Source organism: Coregonus lavaretus, assembly GCF_964263955.1.
Source record: "Coregonus lavaretus genome assembly, chromosome: 3".
Classification (NCBI taxonomy): domain Eukaryota; kingdom Metazoa; phylum Chordata; class Actinopteri; order Salmoniformes; family Salmonidae; genus Coregonus; species Coregonus lavaretus.
This window is the reverse complement of record NC_139990.1, coordinates 61,348,709-61,356,279: the sequence shown is the minus strand read 5'-3', so window position 1 is coordinate 61,356,279 and position 7,571 is coordinate 61,348,709. Positions and strand designations below refer to the sequence as shown.

Sequence of the window (7,571 nt, the reverse complement as noted above, 5' to 3'; positions counted from 1 at the left end):
ATATGAGGTCTTACAGACATTATTGATCTGTTCAACACTTCTGAACAGATGAACACTGCTGGCTTGATACGCAAAAAAACAATACCATTCTCCATTCATCTCAAACTCAAAGCTTACTGTGAACACTAAACCAAAATATGGCACTTTATACACATCTACCCCAGAATTCATTTAGTCCTTTCGACACAGTTTGTTATTGCAAAGTTATAGAGGTTCTCAGTGTGTACAATTTCTAAGAGTTTCCAGGGGTGTTTTCAGAGTAGCAGTTCAGACAAATGCATTGAGGAAATCAGGAGCCTGTGTGTCCAGCTGTCCATCCACAATTTTCATAAAGCTAGCCTCTGTCAAGAGCCTGTCTTTCCAGCAGAAAACAGTTACCAGTCTTCAATTACTGTTCAATACAGGTAACTGCCAAAATAAAGGAAACACCAACATAAAGTCTCTTAATAGGGTGTTGAGCCAGAACAGCTTCAATTTACCTTAGCATAAATTCTACAAGTGTCTTGAACTCTTTTGGAGGGATGCGACATCATTCTTCCACAAGAAATTACATCATTTGGTGTTTTGTTGATGGCGGTGGAAAATTAACGAACCACACCTGTGTAGAAGCACCTGCTTTCAATATACTTCATATCCATCATTTACTCAAGTGTTTCCATTATTTTGGCAGTTACCTGTACTGATCAAAGTCATGCCACTTTCAATGTGTATGATGTAAGCTCAGCTCTATGTTTTCACTAACAACAATAATGCATAACACTGAATCATATTATACAGATTCATAGGCAATTGTACATGAGAATAATGAAATTGTATATGGTGCCAAAGAAGTGGGATGCTTGACTTTATTTCACCAGAGTAAGAGGATGTTTGTTAAGTGCATTTCTGTGAATTGCCCTTTAGGCCATAGAAAAGTAATCTATTGAGAAATAAACAACATCTGTATTGTACAAAATAATAAGACTGATATGACTGTAAACAGACAAATCATATACACTGATATGAGACATTAGAAACACACACACACATATAACACAAGTAATTTCAACTCCAGAGTAGGCTCAGGAATTGTGGTTGGGATCTGGGGATACATGATCACAAACACTACCATGGAAATTAATCAAATGATAAATCCCACTGGCCAACAGCAGTTTGAACGTAATTTCCATGTCATTTCAACCCCAAACATGTATGTGTTGATGTTGAATCAACGTGGAAAACTGATTGGATTTGCAAAAAGTAATCAATGTAAGGGCATTTCGTATTTTTTTCACCCAACTCTTAACCTAAATCCAATGACACAGTGACATTTGTTGCTGACTTCACATTGAATTCACATTAGTTGACAACTCAACCACATTTAAATCATAACTAGACGTTGAACTGACTTCTGTGCCCAGTGTACTCATAAAATATTTTAAAAACAGTTACATAATGTGACCACCCGGTGGCAATATCCACAACCTCCTGTAAAGGTTTGTTTGTGAACCAATTTCTTTTCATCCAATCTAAAATACCATCGGTGTTGCATCCAAAACCTCCAACATCGAAATAAAACTGGACAAACTTATACACAGAACATCACACACACACTCTCAGAGCATGTAGCTTTCTATATGTCCTTAGAATCTAGATGTTCGAGTGCAGGAGGGATAAAGTGAAGAAAGTTCTCCACATCCTCCTTCTCCTCCTTTCTTGTCCTCTTCCTCATCTTCCTCCCCCCCTCATTCATTCACCAGGCCTCTTCATTTGTTCACTTGCTCCAGAACTTCAATCAGTGGTTCCCATTATTTGCTGACGTTTGCCTCTACCACTTCTTCATTCATGACCTTCATCCCTATCCTCCTGACTGATGGTTTCCTGGCCTCCTGCCCTCCTTCCCTTGGCTCGTCCCCTTAGCTCGTTGACTCGTTGCTCTTGCTCTCTCCCAGTAGCCAGTAGGTGGTCATTTTCCCCTTCCCCTTCATCTCCACGTCTCCTCTCAGCTCCAGCTGGAAGCAGTTGAACTCCTGCAGGACGTCACGCGTGGCCGCAGACACATGGATCTTCAGCGCTGTGAGGGAGAGAAGGTGAGGGGAGCAATCATTCATCAATCAATTAACTATCACAGAGATATGAAAACCAGCGGGACTGTGGAACTTGAATCCCTGATTTAAAACCCACATGTTGTATGACTATTGGCGGCTTACCTTCTCCATTGGACTCCAGTCGTGAAGAGGTGTTGACTGTGTCTCCAAACAGACAGTACCGTGGCATCTTCAGCCCCACCACTCCTGCACACACTGGGCCTGAATATAGAGTGGAGTGAATTGGTCAATCACACAACTGAAATTGGTATATCATCACTGTGTCTGTTAGTATGTGACCATCGCGTGCCGCTCACCGCTGTGGATGCCGATGCGCAGTTTGAGCTGCTGGTCAGGCCGGTGGCGTATTTTGAAGGTGTGTACGGCATTGAGCAGAGCCAGGGCCATGCGGGCGATCTCTCGGCCGTGTAGCTTCCCGTTCCTCACCGGCAGGCCGGACACCACCATGTAGGCATCGCCGATGGTCTCCACCTGGGGGCGCCACAGAGACAGCAGGGGCAGGGAGGTCAGTGTGTGTCCTAATGGAGCATCTCAATAGCGGCTTCCTCTCCTCTTATCCTTTCCTTCATCTGCACATTGATGTGAAATATAATGTTACCTTGTAAACATCAAAGTTGTCAATGATGGCATCGAAACAGGTGTAGAGGTCATTGAGCAGGGTCACAACCTAATGGGGCAAAACAACTTTAGAGCAGAATGGGAATTGTTGGGTTTGACTATGGCCTCCCTTGTAAGGTCTATCTTTGTAACTTGTCACAATGTGCTCGTGCTCTCTCACCTGCATTGGTGTGCTCTCAGCTGATATGGCTGTGAAGCCCACAATGTCACTGAAGTAGATGGTGACTGAATCAAAGGCCTCGGCCTGCACCGTCTCCCCTCTCTTTAGCTGCTCTGCCACTGAACTGCAGGTACAGACGGTAACATTACGCACTGTGTGTGTTTGTGTGTGTGTATAGCATTGACTTACTGTGTGTGTGTTTGTGTGTGTGTGTGTGTGTTTGTGTATAGTATTGACTCACTGTGGTAGTATCTGGTAGAGCAGGGCCTCAGCCTTGCGTTTCTCCTCGTGGTAGGCCTGGGTTCTCTCCTCCACCAGCTCCTCCAGGTTGTTAGCATACTGCTCCATACGGGACAGCAGGTTATCCAGGATGTTAGTGCTGCACTCCCTACACACACACACACACGCACACACACACACACACACGCACACACACAGATATAGTCATACTCTTTTTTTGGAGTAGCTCAGTTGGTAGAGCATGGCGCTTGCAACGCCAGAGTTGTGGGTTCGATTCCCACGAGGGGCCAGTATGAAAAATGTATGCACTCACTAACAGTAAGTCGCTCTGGAGCGTCTGCTAAATAACTAAAAGGTAAATGTAAAATGAGACCCACAGACATTAATGACATCAACGAACACTCACTAACTCTCCCCACTTCCACCCCCCTACACCCACCTGTTCTGTTTGCGCAGCAGCAGTTTAATGTGGTTGAACTCGGGCCTCTCGGTGGGCTCCTCTGCCCAGCAGCGCTGCATGAGTTGGCCCAGCTCCTGGCTGTGGATCTGAGGGTTGACTGCAGGCCGCAGGCACGGCCACTCACCCAGAGCCACCCGGTCCATAATTTCTAGAGGAAGAAGGGGAGTGTACAAAACATTATGCTCTTTCCATGACATAGACTGACCAGGTGAATCCCTTATTGATGTCACTTGTTAAATCCACTTCAAAATCAGTGTAGATGAAGGGGAGGAGACAGGTTAAAGAAGGATTTTAAGCATTGAGACAATTGAGACATGGATTGTGTATGTGTGCCATTCAGAGGGTGAATGGGCAAGACAAAATATTTAAGTGCCTTTGAACAGGGTTTGGTAGTAGGTGCCAGGCGCACCGGTTTGTGTCAAGAACTGCAACGCTGCTGGGTTTTTCACGCTCAACAGTTTCCCGTGTGTATCAAGAATGGTCCACCACTCAAAGGACATCCAGCTAACTTGAAACAACTGTGGGAAGCATTGGAGTCAAGATGGGCCAGCATCCCTGTGGAACGCTTTCGACACCTTGTAGAGTCCATGCCCCGACGAATTGAGGCTCAATATTAGGAAGGAGTTCTTAATGTTTTCAGTGTATAAAGCATTCCTATAGATGGTGAAATGTCATATTTTCTATCTAGTGTCATTCCTTCCGCTTTCATCTTCTCAGAGATTCCAGTCCAATTTCCTTTCCATTGTGTTCATATCTATGCTTTCACAATCTTTCCATTATCTCTCCCTCCCAATTTATTCTATCCTCTCGTTCACACTTTTATCATTTCTCACCCTCTTCCCCTATTTCTGCCCTCACTCAGGAAAAAAATTAAGCATGCAAGCACACGCACGCACACACACACACACACACACACACACACACACACACGCGTATAGACCCAACATCAGTCCATGCAGCCTAATTGAGTTAAGACCATAAAGTGGTTTCAGTGACATAAATGGCATGCTCTGGTTCTAATTCAGTTCATTTTCTTTCTGTCACACAACAGCTGCTGTCTGCCAATACAAAGTGTTACACTCTGATGAGCAAATACAAACACTTTCTTCTCTCTCAGTACACTACTCTTGCAATCGACCACAATCACATTCAATCTTCTAACATTTTGCACATTTTCATGCAATTATGGTTCAGGAAAAAAACAAATCCACTGATCAGTGGTGGTTGGCAGACATGGGTGACAGCAAGGTTTTCTCCTCAACACATTGTGAAAGAGGCTTGACTTGGAGCACAACAGCAGTTGTTATTGCTGATCCGTAGAAATCCATCTTCTCTTTCTTTTAAAATTTCCTAGAGAAGGAAGATAGGACAGATTGTAGTTCCCAAACTAACTACAATTCTAAAGAATCACACACCCCTGCTCAAATGAAAAGGAAATATCTTGGTTGCAGTTGTGTACTTACAATCTGATGTTTTATTAAAAGTGTGTTGCTTTACTCCAAGCCAGAGACACAGAAAACAGTGGAAGGAATATTTGTGTGTGTTAAATAAAGCATCTGAGTGTGTGTTTGTCCCTACAAGTGTTTGCGCGCGTTTAACTATCCTTAATAGAAAGCAGAGAGGGACATTAGCTCTCGTCCACCATATCTTTACAGTAGGCTAAAGGGTAGTAAGTGTGGTGCAAGAGGGGCTGAGTGAGAAAATAGAAAAGGAGGCAACAACTCTGTCACTTTTGGGAGCGTGTTTGACAAATTCATGAACTTTCCCTAGTTTAAGTTGCCAAATGGTTGCAATTGCAAAACTTTTACATGTCTCCATTTTAACATTGTGGCATATTGGTCAGTAGCTCTCAAATGACCATTGGGTTGTGTCATTATCTGGGGGTCTACACTTCGTTTGTTGAATTTGATGTCATGTTTCTTTGTGAGCAGAGTCAAGGAGGAACCTTGAAATATAAAGAATACAGATGTTCACATGGAGTAAAATGTAAAGACATACTGTAGCTTTGTTGAGTCACTGGAGCTGTTATGTGTTTTTTGATAGGTTTGTGTTTTCTACAGAGCTTTTCCTGAGTCATCAGACTTGCGGGTGCAATGTGAAGAATAACAGCTTTTGTTTTGAGTTGCTCTAATTGCCTTTGCTCCTCGGCAATAATTCAGTCAGCAAAGACCACAGAGCCTTGACGGGAAGGAGGCTTGTTAGGTTTATTTGTTTTGCTTTTGATGGAAGAATCAAACAAACACTGTTTATCTTGGACACAATCTGGGGTATAATTTGCTCAGCAACAATGGTATTATCGCTTTCTTTTATAATACATCTGTGTTTATGTGCAAATAAGTGTGCTTATGACCAAAAGTGTATGAGAGCACAAATGTGACTCGTTTCAGGAAACTAGCTAACATTACGTGTATATAATAATAATAATAATAATATGCCATTTAGCAGACGCTTTTATCCAAAGCGACTTACAGTCGTGCGTGCATACATTTTTGTGTATGGGTGGTCCCGGGGATCGAACCCACTACCTTGGCGTTACAAGCGCCGTGCTCTACCAGCTGAGCTACAGAGGACCACATGATCTGTGTAGTAATATTATTTGTATCTCAGAAAATCAATTTGCATTGCTAGTTATAGCCTAATGTTAGCTAGCTAGCTAACATTGAACCTAGTTGGTTAGTTGGTGTACACCTTTCCCATTGTTCCTCAACTGCAGTGTGTTATATACATTTTTCTAGCTCTGAGTCTCTACTTTTATCCAATGTAAAAAACAAAATGTCAAATTTTGTTACACAGGATCGAATCGAGCCGGTCGGTCACAAATGTCTGTTATGTAGAAAGAGAGAGTGTGTGTGTATGTGTGTGTTACCTTTGGGGCTGAGGGGCTCCCCCTCCAGATAGAACGCTCCGTGGCGTAGCGCCACCTCCTGGAGAATGATGCCAAAGCTATAGACGTCCCCCTTCTGGGTGCCACATGGAGGGGGACTCTCCAACCTCAGAAGCTCTGGGGCCATCCACAGCTTTCCTACACACATAGATGGACAAATTGACTAAGAGTAGAATTAAGTTGCCTAAAGACACTGTTTCGTATTTCACCCTCTTATGGTTAAGGTAAGGATTTGAGCAGATTAAGCTGATCCTAGATCTGTGTCTAAAGGGCAATTTCCTGCAGAGCCAGGTGACTCACGGGCATAGTAAGCATGGGCATCGTCTTTGTTGCTCTCTGTGCGGAAGCTGGACAGGCCGTAGTCGGTGATCTTCAGCACAAAGCGGTTATCCACCACGCAGTTGGACGACTTCAGGTTGCCGTGGGAGACGATGACACTGTTGTGGAGGAAAGCCATGCCCTGGTAAGGAGAGGGGGAGGGAGGGATAGAGGGTAAAATATAGAAAGAGAAGAGAGGGATAGTCAAAAGGAGAGATTAGAGATAAATTAGTTATTCATAATGAGCTTTAGTCTAAAAATGTTTGGCAAAGCATATGGACATTCACTTGTTGAATGATGCCAATGTGTTTTCTCAAGTCGATTGAAGGTGACACATGGAAAGATAACCAGGAGAGTGTGTATAGCAGTGGTTACCTTGACAATGTCGTTGATTAAAGAGTATCTGAACATCCAATCCAGTGTGATGCTCTCGTTTTCCATGATGTCCTGAAGGATGAAACACACACATGCACGCATATGCATACACACACACACACACACCGCGTTTAGACAAGGAAAATGTTGCCCATAGACTTCTAATGGGTCAGTGTTCCATCTTATAGTGGAGTTGTGGTGAGGGGTGGCTACCTGCAGGCTACCCCGAGGGCAGTACTCTGTGATGATGCAGATGTTGGGGGGGTCAATACAGGCTCCGATGAAGCGGGTCAGGTGCTCATTCTGAATATCACGCATCTGGAGAGGGAAGGAAAGGGCACCATGTGACTTACACATTTAGGGACAGAGCTATTCTCTGATGCACATATGCATTCTGGAGTATAAACACATCACAGTACAACCTCATGG

At 43.7% G+C, this 7,571-nt stretch overlaps 1 pseudogene across 1 annotated transcript in view; it reads right to left on the bottom strand.

Annotated features, from left to right (window-relative positions):
- Positions 1-809: 809 nt before the first annotated feature.
- LOC311123759 (atrial natriuretic peptide receptor 1-like) overlaps positions 810-7,571 on the bottom strand; it is a 44,478-nt pseudogene continuing 37,716 nt past the window's right edge. The window contains exons 12-22 of the transcript XR_014615281.1: positions 7,356-7,460; positions 7,143-7,214; positions 6,750-6,909; positions 6,432-6,587; positions 3,545-3,713; positions 3,107-3,253; positions 2,866-2,989; positions 2,686-2,754; positions 2,384-2,558; positions 2,190-2,288; positions 810-2,053 (exon numbers count right to left, since the gene is read on the bottom strand). The product of XR_014615281.1 is annotated as an atrial natriuretic peptide receptor 1-like (transcript). The remainder of the gene's footprint in view (positions 2,054-2,189; positions 2,289-2,383; positions 2,559-2,685; positions 2,755-2,865; positions 2,990-3,106; positions 3,254-3,544; positions 3,714-6,431; positions 6,588-6,749; positions 6,910-7,142; positions 7,215-7,355; positions 7,461-7,571) is intronic.